The sequence below is a fragment of the Tupaia chinensis genome, unplaced genomic scaffold, assembly GCF_000334495.1.
Source record: "Tupaia chinensis unplaced genomic scaffold, TupChi_1.0 Scaffold000706_1, whole genome shotgun sequence".
NCBI lineage: Eukaryota > Metazoa > Chordata > Mammalia > Scandentia > Tupaiidae > Tupaia > Tupaia belangeri.
Window position 1 is genome coordinate 1,249,135 of NW_006160229.1, and position 18,899 is coordinate 1,268,033.

Genomic DNA, 18,899 nt, shown 5'->3' on the forward strand with positions numbered 1-18,899 from the left:
ATGGCTCCTTGGACTGGCAGGGTCAAGCCCACGCTTGGCAGTGCCAAGTCCCTAGACAAGACTGTCAGCAGTCTTGTTCACAGACTGATCCCAGACATCTGCTGAGCACCTCTTCCTTGTCTCCCGTGAAACTCTCCTCTTCAGATCTTGCTACCTACATTCTTATTCGATCATCTCACACTTTAGAACCGATAACCACTTTTGCCTTCCCAGGCCTACCTCTGACTTCTTCTGACAGTCATCATCCCATCTTTCATCTCTGTGCAACCTCAGCATGCATAAGGAATATTTGTCAAACGTTGTTCTAGGGAAGACGCTGACCCTTGTTTTGTTCCCAGATAAAACCTTATGTGGAACTATAATACATAAATGACTGGTGGAGGAGGGAGGTTCAAGGGATGCAATTTTAAAACTACAGGGCCCAGAGCATGGCTCATTAGTAAAACTTGATGCCCTGTGAGGCTAACCCACAGGGTAAGGCTCCCAGTTGGAGTCCCAGGACCTCAGTATGCAGGGCACATACATGCTCATGATCTGGAGATGGCTGAGGCTGAGGATAGATCATCTCTTCAGGACCCTGTCGGAGGTTCTCTCTCTTGCTCTCTCTCTCTCTCTCTCTCTCTCTCTCTCTTCCCCCATTATCTTGCTTATCTCTCTTCAGCTGATTATCTTAGTCATGGGAGAAATAAATAAATAAACTTTAAAAAATAAAAACTAGGCCAGCAGGTGGTGTGGTGGTTAAGGCACTGGATCCCATGTGGCCAACTGAATGATTCCAGTCCCAGACCTTGTGGCTTGAAAAACGCATGTACATGACCAAAATCCAAAGAGGAGAATGGAGGAGAAGGGACTGCAGCATGGTCATCCCCCTAGAGGGCTAATTTCTCACTTTTCCTCTCTCTGTCTCTCTGGCAAACACACATGCCCTACAGGAAAATTCAAAACAAAAACAAAATACCAAAAAAGTAACCACAAGGTCCAGAGATACTGCAACCTGGATGGCTAAACAAGGTCTAGCGTAAGACTGCATTTCCCAGTAAAGTCAATTGTCTCTAAGGCGAGATCTCCTCACAATGAATCTTTTTCCTTCCCTTTTTAAAAAATTAAATACTATCATTACATTGTAAAAAAAGTGATTTTAATCTTTGATTTGTTGGAATTAGTCATAAATTCCTAGCCCATTATATTTTCTTGAGGTTTTTTTTCTTTCCTTTCCCTTTTTTGAGAGAAATGTTTGCTATAGGGCATGTGCATGTGCCAGAGACACAGAGAGAGACAGTGAGACTGAAAGATAGAAATCACTCCCCCAGGGGAGATGGCCACAATCCCTTCACCTCAGTCTCCTCTAGGGATTTTGGGCATACACGCACACACACCTCGCATGAGTTTCAAGCTGTCAGGTCTGGGACTTGAACCACAATCAACTACACAAGAGTCCAGTGACATAACTATTATGCCATCTGCTGGTCCATTTTTTTCATTTTTAATAATTCACCTTTATTCAAAAGACAAAGCTGACTCATTCTCAGCTCAGAATCTTTTTTTGTGTGGGGAAGTGGTAAACAAGTTTATTTGTAAATGTAGTCAACATACATAATTGACCTAAAAACGTCAATAGAAGGATAAATTTTAAAACACTTGGAAGGCCATCTCTATAAAAAGTGATTTTCCCAGGACATTAACCAGATGTAACCTAACCCAATACCATCTCAATTGGCAGAGGTCCAATATGCTGGAGCTATGCTTCTCTCCCACAGCAAGTTTACACTAAGGGTTATTTTAATACAAATTCCACAAGGAAAAGAATCTAGGTATTGTTTCCTCTTATTAGAGGGAAGAAAAAAACCACAACCTAGTTATGAGATGAACCTCAACAATATGAAAAGCTGCACTAACTAGCTCAGAGTATCAGTAACAAATGATGCTGGTGTGAATAACTCACATTTTATTCTAGAGCCCTTATGAATAAAATCCCCCAGTTAGTGTTTGCATTATCAGCTAGAGGGTTAGTTAACATGTGGTAGAATGAGGACTTATGCAAGGTATATAATGCACATTTAGCATTTCACTACTATGAGAACAAGTGCAGTCCAGTTATGAGAAAACCAGCTAGACTCTAAAAATTACACACACTTTAATGACAAGACTCCCCACCACTTGTGAATGTAAAACATTTAATTTAAAAATATTGACACTACAATATATAAAATAGCTATTATAAATGCACATAATGTATTCTAATATCTGCCAGGTTTACTTTTTTTTCTCTTTTTTTTTAGGAAACTGTAAGTTATACTGAGGTTAAGACTTGTATCTTCACCCTTAAAAAAGCCCACATTCTATCATAGTGATGTATGGTCAGACTTAACAGCCCCAATTGTTAAGAACTTGGATCAAGTCATAACCAGTTTTATTGCGAAAAGACTCTGTACACATTTATCAATTCTAGTACCTTAATACCTACCCAACAAGTCATTAACATAGAGAAACATGAGAAGCAAGAGGTATCACTCATCCCTTCTTCATATTAGCAACTTGTCACTGCTGAGCAACAGTGCTCACATCACTGAGGTCTGTGAACAGTCACTTTTCGCATTCATCCTGAGTGAAACATGGAATGAGTTAAGTACAAATACAACATATTATAAACAATTTCTTACAAAAATTATCACAAATTAAACCAAAGTATTTTACAGAATTTACTACAAAACGCCATAAAAACTGCCTTCACTTAAGTTCTCTCTCTCTGTCTCGGGTGAGCCAAAGGGGCATGATGGTGACTCTCTTAGCGTGGAGGGCACACTGATTAGTATCTTCAAACAAACCCACCAGTTACGCTTCGCTAGTCTCCTGAAGCGCACCGATGGCGGCGCTCTGAAACCTCAAGTCGGTTAAGTCCTGAGCGATCTCCCTCACCAACCTCTGGAAGGGCAGCTTCCGGGTAAGCAGCTCTGTGGATTTTTGCTAAGGACGAATCTCTCCAAGCGCTACGTCCCGGGCCTGTAGCGATGAGGTTTCTTCACCCCACCAGTAGAGGGAGCGCTTTTCCAGGCAGCTTTGGTGGCCAGCTGTTTGCGCGGGGCTTCCCCGCCAGTGGATTTACGAGTAGTCTGCTTGGTACCGGCCATTTTTTTTACTCAACGCGGAACTCCTAGGCCGCTACTCTGGACCGCCGGGCCGCTGCTTCTGCCCAGTGAAGAGTCGCAGCCACTGAGCAAAGGAAAGACAGTCCTCCAGCGAACGACCAAACAGTTCTGCGACAGCTCAGAATCTTATGTATCCTTTCAGAAAGGTATATATTTTGGGGACCAGCAGTTAGCGTGATGGCTATGTCGCTGGACTCCCATGTAGTCGATCGCGGTTCGAGTCGCGGACCCAGTGGCTTAAACTCATGCCAGGAGCATGTGCATACGTGCCCAAGATCCCGAGAGGGGAATGGAGGAGAAGGGATTGCGGCCTGACCATCCACCCTGGGGGGTGATTTCTCACTTTCTGTCTCTCTGCCTTTCTGGCTAGTGCACGGTCCCCTATAGTGAAAACCTCTCCAAAAAAAAAAAAAGTATATATTTATTTTACCTATACAATTATTTATATAAAAATACCTTTATTCTTCCATTTGCATTTTAATTATTGTATTTTATTGAGTCTAAGAGACCATAGATTTTAAAATGCCCCACTTTTTATTGTACCATTAGGAAACACTGATAAATGACACAAGTGTTTTATCAATTATAATCTCTTTAATTACTGTACATGTCTAGATTTATTTAGATATCAATGCAGATGTTTTTGCTCTGTGTATGCATAAAAAGGAAAAGACAAATGAAATAAATTGGTTGTTCTCTTTTCTAAAATTGTGTTTATTGAGAATCTACCTTTTTGGACCAGTAGGTAATGTGGTGATTGGGGAAGCTAGATCCCACATTGCCAACTGCATGGTTAAAGTCCTGCAATACTGAAAGAAGCAGGAGATGTAGGAAAAGGGATTGTGGTATGACCAACCCCCGTGGGAGGCGGGGTACTTTCTCACTTTCTTTCTCTTTCTCCTCCTGCATCCTTTCTGATAAATTAAAAAAAAAAAAAACCTTCAACATTTTGACTGATTTATTGATAAAACTTCAACATTTTGTCTGATTCATTGATAGCCCTGTTCCTTCTGTAAAAAGCATTAGTAATGCAGGATTTCTTTTTTAAGCAGCTCCACTTTGGTCTCTGGAATTTTAGTCTATGTTGCTGATACCCATCTTGTAACTTCTATCTGGTATATTTGAGTAATGCAAATTACAACACAATGGTTGCCTAGTGACAGGAAGAAGCATTTCAAAGGTGTTAAGGAAGATTTCAAAGGTATTAAAATGAAAAAAATCTTACAATTGATAAAATGTGATATATGCCTTTCCATAACACAAATGAGATCATATATGACTTGCTGTTTTGCAGCTTTTTTCCCTCTTACTATTCTACTTACAATCTATATTCACACATATATATTGACCTCACTTTAGTGTAAATGCATCATAGTTATTTTACCAGGAACAACTGCATTTTCCCTAAAACCTTAGATTTTCCAGGTCCTAAGGTTGCCTATTCTAACAACTATGTATCTCCTCAGGGCTTGAGAGCACACCCAAAACTTTTTAAAAATATTTTATTTATTAGTATTTTAATTTGACTAGGGAGAGATAAAGGGAAAGTGAGAAAGCAAGCCGCCAGATCTGGGATTTGAAATGCGGTCTGCCATGTGGGAGTACAACACCCTAACCACCATGCCACCTGCCGGCCCCACCCAAAATATTTTTTAAAAACTAAACTCAGGCAAACATCAAAATTCTACTAGCTGTCTGCAGCTAACAGTCAACTGGCTTTGGTTTGTTCTTGCCTACTCATACCTCAGGAGGCTCTTATGTGTCATGTACATGTGTGTAGAAAGCCTGTGGACATTCCGATCCTCACCTGGGGTAGAGGACCACTCATTTGCTGCTCCAGGCGGAGGGCTGCAGTGGTCACGTGGCAGAGGAGGGGATGAAGGATGTGAGGAAGAGACTCACTGGGACCAGAGCACTAGGAGCTAGGAAGTAGACCACCAAGAACCCACCCAGGCATATTTTCCATTCTGCCTTTGAACTTCACTTAAAAAAACACATACCCAAAGGTAAAATGAAGGCTTTCAACACAGTGACCACACAGCTTTTAACCCCAAGCATAAGACCCTTCTGAGTCCAGGGCTGCCTGTGTGATTGCTCTGTCTGACATCCATGAAACAATCCTGAGTATTATAAAAATAAACAAACCTGTGTGCCACTCATTAAGGTAAAATGGGACAGCCCATATTAAACAGAAGGCAAGTTGACGGTGCTTGGAAGCTAAGTAGTTTGGATTGAAGAAGGTTTACCATGAAGCTCCACAAGCAGCATGAGCTTCAAGATCCAGCATCTGCATAAGAGCAAAAGGCCCCTTCCAGTCCTAGGAGTTGCTGGGAGCCCTCAGGAGTTCCAGGTAGCAACTGGGTGCAATCAGAAGGTATTGGAATACAATGGTCTTCTGGAAAATGCCTAAAGAGATTTCAGAAAAAGAAACTCTTTTGTAATTCTACATTCTTTTTGGTTTTTTGTTTTTGTTTTTGTTTTGATTTTTCAACTGGGCTTTAACATTGTATAAGTTCTGGTCTTAAATTTGTTTGTTACACAGGGAAGGATGACCTGTGATACCAGCAGAGTTTCTATATTCAAATTTGACATTCAATACAGCACAATAAGTATTGAAGAAACTTGGGACAACAAGTGGGAAATGCACAGAAAGCTATGACAATGCAATCAGAGCACTTATTTTCCACTGTTGAAGGAATCTGAGCTGGACTTATACCTGCGGAATGTTCCAGACATTAAAAACTGAAAGACCTAGCAGTAATCAAAAAAATTCTAAGTGAAAAGAAGCCAAGACACATACTAAGTATTCATGATTCAAGTGTGATTTTTATCTGTTCTTCATCTATTGCTTATGAACTTCCTCAGGTCCACAGTAAAAGGCCACACAGGAGACAGAAGCACAATTATCAGTGCTTGCTTAGGTCATCTTGATCCTTAAGACTTACACATTTCATATGAAAAAACTCATAAATGACCCTAAACACTGGCTTACAGAACAATATATATGAGAGAGAGAGATTTTTGCTATTGGATATGTGCACTGGAGAGACAAAGAAACAGAAAACAAGAAATTACCCTCCAAGGATGGCCACACCATAATCCATTCTCCTCCAGTTCTCCTCTCAGGACTTTGGGCATGCACACACACATGCCCAGTGTTAAGTTTCAAGTCACCAGGTCCAGGACTAGAACTTAAGTCAACCATGTGGGAGTCCAATGCCTCACTCACCATGCCACCTACTGGTGCCTAGAATGTATTTTTATACATGATGTGAGGGAAGGAACAAACTCCATGTTCTTCCAAGTGGAAAACCAAATATATGATATGACAGGACATTCAGTAAGTGAGTAGTCTTTTCTATTGAATCAAAATGTTGCCTTTGTCATGAGTGAACTATCATAAATATTGGGGATTTTTCTAGACACTTTGTTCCATTGATCTAGTTCTCTGTTTTATGCCTATATCATATTATTTGGTTACAAGCTAATAGCTAATAAATAAAATTTCACCTCACCAAACTTCTTCATTATTTCCCAGGGTACTCTCAGGCATGTGTGGTCCCATCTGAATTTTGATATTATTGGGTCATTGGAAAGGTCATGACATAGTTCTACTGTGCAGAAATGTGTTATGCCTTTTTGGATAACCTAATATTCTAAGTAAAAATATACAAGCTTACTTGGATACTAATAGGCATGACATTGTATTTATATACTATTTTTGAGAGTGTTTACATTTTTTAATATTATCTGCTCATGGCCCAGCATGGGTGGTGCAGTACATAGCATACTAGACCGCAGTGCTAGAAGCCGTATGACTGACCTTGAGTTCAGATCCCCAGCAAAGTCAACTTGAAATGTGAAGGGCACACATAGGTCCAAGATCCTGAGGAGCCAGGGGGTTGGAGAACAGGGGATCACAGCATGACCAGATCTTGTCAGGGATTCTTCTCTCTTTCTCTCATCCATGTGTATGTGCTCTCTAAAATGAACAAAATAAACTTTAAAAAATTATCTGCCTATCTAAGAGAATAGTATGTTTTTCTATATCTCCAGATTGAATTTTTTGCCCTTTACTACAAATTTTATAGTTTTCTTCATCTAGTTTCTGTGTCTCTCATGCTGAGTGTATTTCCTTCTGATATTTTTTTTTTAGAGATTTTTGCTATAGGATATGTGTACTCATCAGAGAGACAGAGAGAGACAGAAAGAAAGTGAGAAATTAATCCCCAGGGTAAATGGCCATGTTGCAATCCCTTCTCCTCCATTCTCCTCTTGAGATTTTGGGCATGCATGCATACGTGCCCTGAGTGACTTTTAGGGCACCAGGTCTGGAGCTTGAATCCACAGTGACTACGTGGGAGTCCAGTGACATAACTATTATTCCCTTTGTGGTCCTTCCTTTTTGTTTTTATTTTATTTATTTAACTTTTTTCTAAGTATTATTTAATTTTATGTGTTATCATTATCATTTTATTTAATTATTTATTTAAGAATTAATAATAATTTTAAGAATTATTTCTTAAATTCTATGTGTTATTATTATTATTTAATTTGCTGTAGGGTACATGTATTCACCAAAGATGAGAGAGAGAGAGAAAACAAGCCACCAGGTACGGGACTCAAACTGTTGTCAGCCATGTGGAGTCCAGCACCTTAACCACCATGCCACCTGCTGGCCTCTATTATATTTATTTTTTGCTAGAAGTTGTGTGTGCTTGTCAGAGAGGGGGAGAGAGGAGAAAGCACCCCCCCCATGGGAAATGGTCTTGCTACAATTCCTTTTCCCCCATCTCTCCCTCCTTTTGGAATTTCAAGCATGCATGCACACACATTCAGTGTGTTTCTCAAGTCACTGGGTCATGGACTTGAACTGTAGTGTCATCCACACAGGCTATGGCTGCTTTAACCACAAGGCCACACATCTGCTGGCCCAAGTTTATTTCTAAATGTTTATATGCATGCTATTGTCAGTGTCAGTAAGATATTTCCTCCCATCTTCCCTTGATTTCTTTTCCTCAACTTATATCTGTAAGATTCATCCATGTTGTATGTATATGTAGATTGGTCATTTTGATTGTTGAGCAGTAGTCCTGTGTATTGAATGTACTACATCTTGTTTATCCATTCACGTGTTAGGTAGTTTCTAGCTTTTTACTGACATGAATACAGCAACATGCTATGAACAAACTTTTAACAGATTAGAAACAAAATTAGATATGTGTTTCCATGTCTCTTTGGTAACTATGTAGCTGTGAAAATACGTCTTTAGCTGCTTGTTCCTAAGAAATCGCCAGATGTTTAAAAAGTAGTTTGTACCATTTTATGCTCCTACCAGCAACATAGGATAATTTCATTTGCTCCACATCCAGGTCAATATTTCGTACTGTCAGTCTTTTCAGTTTTAGCTATGCTAGTGGGTGTGAAGTGGTATCTCATTGTGGTTTTAAATTGCATGTCCCCAATGACTAATGCTATTGAACACTTTCCATGTACTTACTGGCCATTTGTGTGTCTTCCTTGGGAAGTGTTTGTTAAAAATCTTCTGCCAATTTTTTAATGGAATCGTTTGTCTTTGGATTATTGATTTGTTGGGGTTCCCCTGTCAGTCTTTTGTCAAGTGTATATACTGAGAATATGTCTCCACTCTGGGAGAGGTTATTTTCTTAACCATGTACTTTAGAGAAGAGATGTTTATAAATTTTCAGTGACATTCAATGTATCATTTTTTTCCCCTTTAATGCTTTAGTGCCTTTGATATTCTTGTTAAGGATTCTTTACCTTAAATTTGTGAAGACATACTGCCAGTTTTTATCCTAGGGACATTATAGGTTTACCTTTTACATTTGGGTCTATGATTCATCTCAAATTATTATTTTTATGAGATATAATTTTAAAAATTCCCCATTTTAAAATGTGTAATTCAGTAGATTTTACTATATTCACAAGGTTGTGCAACCGTCACCACTCTCTAAAAATGTTTTCCAACATTTTCTTTTAAAAAAAAAAGTGTTTGTTGAATTTTATTTATCATTATTATTTCTTTCAATTTGCTACAGGGCATGTGCACTCAATAAAGAAAGAGAAACAGTGAGAAAGCAAGAAAACAAGCCACCAGGTCCAGAACTGGAACTGTGGTCAGCCATGTGGGAATCTAGCGACTTAACCACCCTGGCACCTTCTGGCCATTATCAGTCTGTGTTTGCTCTGACTGGGTCACTTTCACCTCTTGGTAGCCATTACTTAGATTATGTTTTGTATTTAGGATCTTACTATTTCATCTCTTGTTACAATTCTTCAAAGAGAACCTTCAGAATCTTGGTTCCACTTGTTTAAAATTTCCACTGACAACGGCTCTTGTCTGCGACAGATCTGGGGATAACAATTTTGGCATACATTGAATAGTCTGCTTACCTTTATTTTTTAGTCAGATTTGTGTAAGTTAAATGAGTTAAGGTATCTACTGTGTTAGCTATTGTTTCTGCTGTTGTTTTTCCTCTTCTATGAGAGCACTAATGAGATTAATTTTTTGTCCTCTCAAATTGATATGGATGGTATGCCACTGCAGGAATCATCTTCAACATAGACTGACCTCTTCTTAAAATGTGTTATCCATTTATTAACTGCTGATTTCTTTGGGGACAGTGTCCCTATAACCTTTTCTTGGAATATCAGTGATTTCACCATTCTCCCATTCAAGCTTCACTGTAACTTTGATATCTGTTGTTCCTTCAATTTTAGCAAAATTCACTGTTGCTCTGATAAGGGTTCTTTCAACCCGATCCTTTATCCTTCTTAGTGCTGCAAACTGGATCCTGTACAGACATGTTATAACAGGTTAGTAAGAGTTTACTTTGGTAAGAAACAAATATTGACATCCATGTATAGTTTTTCATAATATGCATTTCCATGAACATTTTGAAGGCTCTTCATATTGTGTGCAGAATGCCTAATAGAACAATATAATTTACAAATGAATTCTAACTTCTTCATTTCAAATTAGCCCCAAGCAGTGAAAGACATACTGTTTAGTGTCAATATGCTAATAAATCCAAACGTATATTGGTAACGTATGACAATATTCAGTTCTAAGGTGGTCTTCTAGATGACCCAGAATATGCTTAGGTTAATTTTTATGTCTGATTAAATCCTTGAGAGTTGTCCAGATTACAGTGAAAGCAAGAAAGATAAGAGAGTTTTCACAGATGGTGTTAAAATGAAAAAGAATATAGTTGATGATGAATTGTGACTTCAGAGACATATGGGGATGAGGAGATAACAGTACTTGCTTTCTAGATGTACCATAGCAAAACATTCTTAGTTGGCCATAATTACTGAGGAAAGTAGAAGTGAACAAAGCAAAACGAGCTACAAATTACAGAGTTCATAGCACCTAACTACTATTATCGGTTTGGGGGCTAATATGAATCTCCAAAACCACTAAAGCATGGGTTTAAAAACACTTACTTTAAAAAACAGCATAAACAGCAATCCTTAACAGTTATTCATCCACATAGCAGTTGGTTTCCTCCTTTAAATATTGACCAAATATCTAAAGGTCATATTTTGAATGATCTTGCCATTGTTGTCCACTGGGATTCCCAGAATTCTTCTGTCCTTGCCTGTGTGTCATCCTTGACTTCTAGTGGGAATTGACAGCTATGTTTAAGCAGGAAAGTTAGACAGTTTTGTTTGCATGCTTTGTTATGTAAGTGAACTCTGTGGTGGTATAGACTCACACCATAAATGATATGGAGTAGAATAGAGACACTTGAAGCAGAGAAATGACTCAGAAAGCTCTAACAGTCCCATTTGGTGAAGGCCTCATCTGAAGTGATAACAGAGTAGGGAGACCCGGTTTGAGATTTTCCTGATTTGGTGTTTATTTTGGAATGCCGTGAAGTAAACGTAGAAGAACTAATTAGCAATTCAGGTAAGAAGGGATGTGAACCAGAACAGGGTAATGATAGGGGGAAAAGGGGGAGGTCAATTCCATAGGTATCAGTTAAGGAAGTAGAATTCTCAGGACATTCTGATTAACTAAATATTTGGAGAAAGAGAGGATCATCAGATTTTAAAATGATCTACCATAGTGTACCATTCCAAAAGATGATTAATGTAAAAAAACTCCATCTTTCCCAGCCTTCTTCTTTTAATGTCCTATTGGAATTGTCACTGGAAAAAGACCAGTAAGCAGTATTTGCCAAGACATAGAAATATGTCACGAATGGGAATACACTCATAAAAATCCCTTTCTGAATCTAGGAGGGAAAATAAAAGCATAAATGGATGGTACCTACAGGAGTGGGCAAACTGTTAGCCCACAAGTCAAACCTGGACTGGTGCCTGTTTTTTGAGGCCTTGCAAGTGAATGATTGCTTTTACAGTTTTAAATAGTTGAGAACAATTCAAAGAATAATTTTTCATGACAACGAAAATAAAATTCAAATGTCAGTGCCCATAACTGAAGTTTTACTGGAACACAGCCATGGTCATTGGTGTACATATTATCTCTGGCTGCTTTTGGGCTACGTGGTGGAACTGAGTTTTGACAGAGAACCTACAGCCCTCAAGAATATTTTATTCACTACTATTTATTTACAAAAATAAATGATTTTCTAACTGTCCCTTTACAGAGAAAGTTCGATTACTGGTTATGAGAAGCCAGATACAATTCTGGGGCTTTCACATCTTGTTGTCTATAATTTCCTCAAAACTTTGAGCGGTGCATTAGGTTCTAGAGAACTAGAATAATGCTCTAGATAATTTAGAACAGCATGCTTTATTTGTAAATATTCAGATTAACTACACAAAGGCAACTTTTTTTTTTAAGGCTTATGTCCTTTCCCTGCTTTACACAGTGCTATGGATTTCAAATGCTTGTAGAATGAAAGCCAAATTCTCAACAGTAAACCTTTGCAAACACAATCTAGTCTCCATCTACCTTTCCTCACTTTCCCTCACTCTTTCAGACCCTTCTGAGTCCAGGGCTGCCTGTGTGATTGCTCTGTCTGACATCCATGAAACAATCCTGAGTATTATAAAAATAAACAAACCTGTGTGCCACTCATTAAGGTAAAATGGGACAGCCCATATTAAACAGAAGGCAAGTTGACGGTGCTTGGAAGCTAAGTAGTTTGGATTGAAGAAGGTTTACCATGAAGCTCCACAAGCAGCATGAGCTTCAAGATCCAGCATCTGCATAAGAGCAAAAGGCCCCTTCCAGTCCTAGGAGTTGCTGGGAGCCCTCAGGAGTTCCAGGTAGCAACTGGGTGCAATCAGAAGGTATTGGAATACAATGGTCTTCTGGAAAATGCCTAAAGAGATTTCAGAAAAAGAAACTCTTTTGTAATTCTACATTCTTTTTGGTTTTTTGTTTTTGTTTTTGTTTTGATTTTTCAACTGGGCTTTAACATTGTATAAGTTCTGGTCTTAAATTTGTTTGTTACACAGGGAAGGATGACCTGTGATACCAGCAGAGTTTCTATATTCAAATTTGACATTCAATACAGCACAATAAGTATTGAAGAAACTTGGGACAACAAGTGGGAAATGCACAGAAAGCTATGACAATGCAATCAGAGCACTTATTTTCCACTGTTGAAGGAATCTGAGCTGGACTTATACCTGCGGAATGTTCCAGACATTAAAAACTGAAAGACCTAGCAGTAATCAAAAAAATTCTAAGTGAAAAGAAGCCAAGACACATACTAAGTATTCATGATTCAAGTGTGATTTTTATCTGTTCTTCATCTATTGCTTATGAACTTCCTCAGGTCCACAGTAAAAGGCCACACAGGAGACAGAAGCACAATTATCAGTGCTTGCTTAGGTCATCTTGATCCTTAAGACTTACACATTTCATATGAAAAAACTCATAAATGACCCTAAACACTGGCTTACAGAACAATATATATGAGAGAGAGAGATTTTTGCTATTGGATATGTGCACTGGAGAGACAAAGAAACAGAAAACAAGAAATTACCCTCCAAGGATGGCCACACCATAATCCATTCTCCTCCAGTTCTCCTCTCAGGACTTTGGGCATGCACACACACATGCCCAGTGTTAAGTTTCAAGTCACCAGGTCCAGGACTAGAACTTAAGTCAACCATGTGGGAGTCCAATGCCTCACTCACCATGCCACCTACTGGTGCCTAGAATGTATTTTTATACATGATGTGAGGGAAGGAACAAACTCCATGTTCTTCCAAGTGGAAAGCCAAATATATGATATGACAGGACATTCAGTAAGTGAGTAGTCTTTTCTATTGAATCAAAATGTTGCCTTTGTCATGAGTGAACTATCATAAATATTGGGGATTTTTCTAGACACTTTGTTCCATTGATCTAGTTCTCTGTTTTATGCCTATATCATATTATTTGGTTACAAGCTAATAGCTAATAAATAAAATTTCACCTCACCATTCTTCTTCATTATTTCCCAGGGTACTCTCAGGCATGTGTGGTCCCATCTGAATTTTGATATTATTGGGTCATTGGAAAGGTCATGACATAGTTCTACTGTGCACAAATGTGTTATGCCTTTTTGGATAACCTAATATTCTAAGTAAAAATATACAAGCTTACTTGGATACTAATAGGCATGACATTGTATTTATATACTATTTTTGAGAGTGTTTACATTTTTTAATATTATCTGCTCATGGCCCAGCATGGGTGGTGCAGTACATAGCATACTAGACCGCAGTGCTAGAAGCCGTATGACTGACCTTGAGTTCAGATCCCCAGCAAAGTCAACTTGAAATGTGAAGGGCACACATAGGTCCAAGATCCTGAGGAGCCAGGGGGTTGGAGAACAGGGGATCACAGCATGACCAGATCTTGTCAGGGATTCTTCTCTCTTTCTCTCATCCATGTGTATGTGCTCTCTAAAATGAACAAAATAAACTTTAAAAAATTATCTGCCTATCTAAGAGAATAGTATGTTTTTCTATATCTCCAGATTGAATTTTTTGCCCTTTACTACAAATTTTATAGTTTTCTTCATCTAGTTTCTGTGTCTCTCATGCTGAGTGTATTTCCTTCTGATATTTTTTTTTTAGAGATTTTTGCTATAGGATATGTGTACTCATCAGAGAGACAGAGAGAGACAGAAAGAAAGTGAGAAATTAATCCCCAGGGTAAATGGCCATGTTGCAATCCCTTCTCCTCCATTCTCCTCTTGAGATTTTGGGCATGCATGCATACGTGCCCTGAGTGACTTTTAGGGCACCAGGTCTGGAGCTTGAATCCACAGTGACTACGTGGGAGTCCAGTGACATAACTATTATTCCCTTTGTGGTCCTTCCTTTTTGTTTTTATTTTATTTATCTAACTTTTTTCTAAGTATTATTTAATTTTATGTGTTATCATTATCATTTTATTTAATTATTTATTTAAGAATTAATAATAATTTTAAGAATTATTTATTAAATTCTATGTGTTATTATTATTATTTAATTTGCTGTAGGGTACATGTATTCACCAAAGATGAGAGAGAGAGAGAAAACAAGCCACCAGGTACGGGACTCAAACTGTTGTCAGCCATGTGGAGTCCAGCACCTTAACCACCATGCCACCTGCTGGCCTCTATTATATTTATTTTTTGCTAGAAGTTGTGTGTGCTTGTCAGAGAGGGGGAGAGAGGAGAAAGCACCCCCCCCATGGGAAATGGTCTTGCTACAATTCCTTTTCCCCCATCTCTCCCTCCTTTTGGAATTTCAAGCATGCATGCACACACATTCAGTGTGTTTCTCAAGTCACTGGGTCATGGACTTGAACTGTAGTGTCATCCACACAGGCTATGGCTGCTTTAACCACAAGGCCACAGATCTGGTGGCCCAAGTTTATTTCTAAATGTTTATATGCATGCTATTGTCAGTGTCAGTAAGATATTTCCTCCCATCTTCCCTTGATTTCTTTTCCTCAACTTATATCTGTAAGATTCATCCATGTTGTATGTATATGTAGATTGGTCATTTTGATTGTTGAGCAGTAGTCCTGTGTATTGAATGTACTACATCTTGTTTATCCATTCACGTGTTAGGTAGTTTCTAGCTTTTTACTGACATGAATACAGCAACATGCTATGAACAAACTTTTAACAGATTAGAAACAAAATTAGATATGTGTTTCCATGTCTCTTTGGTAACTATGTAGCTGTGAAAATACGTCTTTAGCTGCTTGTTCCTAAGAAATCGCCAGATGTTTAAAAAGTAGTTTGTACCATTTTATGCTCCTACCAGCAACATAGGATAATTTCATTTGCTCCACATCCAGGTCAATATTTCGTACTGTCAGTCTTTTCCGTTTTAGCTATGCTAGTGGGTGTGAAGTGGTATCTCATTGTGGTTTTAAATTGCATGTCCCCAATGACTAATGCTATTGAACACTTTCCATGTACTTACTGGCCATTTGTGTGTCTTCCTTGGGAAGTGTTTGTTAAAAATCTTCTGCCAATTTTTTAATGGAATCGTTTGTCTTTGGATTATTGATTTGTTGGGGTTCCCCTGTCAGTCTTTTGTCAATTGTATATACTGAGAATATGTCTCCACTCTGGGAGAGGTTATTTTCTTAACCATGTACTTTAGAGAAGAGATGTTTATAAATTTTCAGTGACATTCAATGTATCATTTTTTTCCCCTTTAATGCTTTAGTGCCTTTGATATTCTTGTTAAGGATTCTTTACCTTAAATTTGTGAAGACATACTGCCAGTTTTTATCCTAGGGACATTATAGGTTTACCTTTTACATTTGGGTCTATGATTCATCTCAAATTATTATTTTTATGAGATATAATTTTAAAAATTCCCCATTTTAAAATGTGTAATTCAGTAGATTTTACTATATTCACAAGGTTGTGCAACAGTCACCACTCTCTAAAAATGTTTTCCAACATTTTCTTTTAAAAAAAAAAGTGTTTGTTGAATTTTATTTATCATTATTATTTCTTTCAATTTGCTACAGGGCATGTGCACTCAATAAAGAAAGAGAAACAGTGAGAAAGCAAGAAAACAAGCCACCAGGTCCAGAACTGGAGAACCCCCCCGCGCCGGGCCCCAAACTGTGGCCAGCCATAAGGGAGTCCAGCACCTTAACCACCATGCCACCTGCTGAGCCAGTTTCAGAACATTCTCATGACCCCAAAAGAAATTCTAACCCCTGGGACCAACAGACGGTGTAATGGTTACGTCACTGGACTCCCACATAGTCAAGGGTGGTTCGAGTCCCAGACCTGGTGGCTTGGAATTCACACTGGGTAAACTGTGGCCAGCCATAAGGGAGTCCAGCACCTTAACCACCATGCCACCTGCTGAGCCAGTTTCAGAACATTCTCATGACCCCAAAAGAAATTCTAACCCCTGGGACCAACAGACGGTGTAATGGTTACGTCACTGGACTCCCACATAGTCAAGGGTGGTTCGAGTCCCAGACCTGGTGGCTTGGAATTCACACTGGGTATAGGTGCGTGCGTGCCCAGGATCCCAAGAGGAGAATGGAGGAGAAGGGATTGAGGCGTGGCCATCCCCCTAGAGGGGTGGTTTCTTGCTTTCTGTCTCTCTGGTGAGTGTATATGCCCTATACCAAAAATCTCTGAAAAAAAAAGAGGGATCAGCAGTTGCCGTAGTGGCTATGTCGCTGGATTCCCATGTAGTGGACCGGACCTGGTGGCTTAAACTCACACCGGGCACATGTGTGTATGTGCCCAGGATCCCAAGAGGAGAATGGAGGAGAAGGGATTGCGGCATGGCCATCCCCCCGGGGGGTTATTTCTTGCTTTCTGTCTCTCTGTCTCTCTGTCTGTCTGGCGAGTGCACGCGCTCTATATCAAAAACCTCTTCAAAAAAAAAAAAAGTAAAAGAAGAAAAAGGAAAGAAAGAAACTGTATCCTGTTAGTAGTTACTTACCATTGCCCCCCTTTTCCTAGTCCCTGGAAACCATTAATATATGTTCTTTCTCTGTGGATTTTCCTCTTTTGGACATTTCCTATACATGGAATCTTACAACATCTGGTCTTTTGTGTCTGACTTCTTTGCCTTAGCGTAATGTTTTGAAGGTTTGTCCATATTGCAGCATGTATCAGTCTTGTGTTCCATTATATGGCAGAAGAATACTGCATCATATGGGCGTACCAAAACTGTTTATCCATTACCAAGGTTGATGTATATTTGGGTTGTTTCCACTTGTTAGGTATTACAAGTAACGCTGCTATGAACACTTATGTACATATCTCTTTCTAAACCTGTTTTCCACTCTTTTGGGTATATAGTAGGAATTCCTAGGTCACATGATAACTGTTTAGTCTGTCTTCTTTGCATTGCCATAGCATTTTTATCATATAAAAAAGTATATATGCATGGTTCTATTTCTAAGGCTTTTTTTATTTTTAATTTGCTAGAAGGTGTTGTGTTCAGTGAAGAGAAACAGAAAGAAAGAAGGAAAGTGAGAAATCACCCCCCATAGGGGATGGTCACACCACAATCCTCTCTCTTCCATTTTTCCTTTTGGGAGTGTGTGCGTGCAAACTCATGTACCCAGTGTGTTTTTCAAGCCACTGGGTTGGGGACTTGAAGTGCACAGCTGGCTATATAGGATACAGATGCCTTAACCACCACATCACCGGCTGGTCCACGTTGATCTATTTTTTAAAATTTGTAGATCCTATGCCAATAGAACACTGTCTTATTGTAGTTTTAAAGGAGATATTGAGATCAGGTAGGTGTGTCCTCTCACTTTGTTCTTTTATTTCACTATTATTTTTACTGTTTTCTTTTTATTTTTAAAGCTTATCTATTTCTTCCATGAATAATAGTAAGAGAGAGGGAAAGGGAGACAGAGGGAGCGAGATGCAGAGAGACAGAGAGACAGAGACAGCACCCCTATCAGGGTCTTAATGCTGTGATCCATCCCCAGTCTCAGCCAGTCCCAGGTCACAGTCATGCACATGTCCTGCATTCGCAGGAAGGTCTCAGATCTTGGACTCTTACCAAGTGGATCAGCCTCTCAGAGCATGGTGTTTTACCAGCATGCCAAACTCCAGTTCCTGTTGTGATCGTTTTTTAATCAGCTTGTCAATTTCTTCCAAAAGTTATTTTGGGATTTTTTTTCTTGTTAGGTTTTTGCCATAAGGTACATGTTCTCACCAGAGAGAGAGATAGAGAGAAAGAGAGAAATCATCCCCCCAAGTAGGATGACCACACCCCAATCCTGTCTCTTTTATTCTCTTCTCAGGATTTGGGGTATGCATGCACATGTGTCTGGTGTGATTTTCAAGCTGCTGGGTCCAGGACTTGAACCACAATCGACCATGTTGAGTCCAGCGCCTTAACCACAACTCCACTTGCTGACCCCTTTTTGGGATATTTTAATTAACTTTTTGTAAATTAAAAAATAATTTCAATTGCCAGAGTACTTGTTCACTAGCCAGAGAGAGAGACAGAAAGCATCCCCGTCAATGGGGCATGGTCACATCAAAATCCCTTGCCTCCATTTCTCCATTCTGTTGGGACTTTTAGTAGGTACATGTGCCTGGTACGTTTCTTCTGTTTTTTCTCCCCTTACTACTCAGAAGTTTATTGTGGGGTCTCGCAGGTGGCACGGTGGTTAAGAGCACTGGACTTCCACATGGCTGATAGCAGTTTGAGTTCTGGACCTGGTGGCTTGCTTTCTTAGTTTCTCTCTCTCTCTCTCCCTCTCCCTCTCTCTCTCTCTCTCTCCCCTTTTGCCTCTCTCTGGTCGTGTAAAAAAAA

The 18,899-nt window shown here is 39.2% G+C and overlaps 1 pseudogene; it reads right to left on the bottom strand.

Moving 5' to 3' along the window:
* Positions 1-2,751: 2,751 nt before the first annotated feature.
* LOC114010072 (histone H3.3-like) lies at positions 2,752-3,128 on the bottom strand (annotated as a pseudogene).
* Between the last annotated feature and the right edge of the window lie 15,771 nt (positions 3,129-18,899).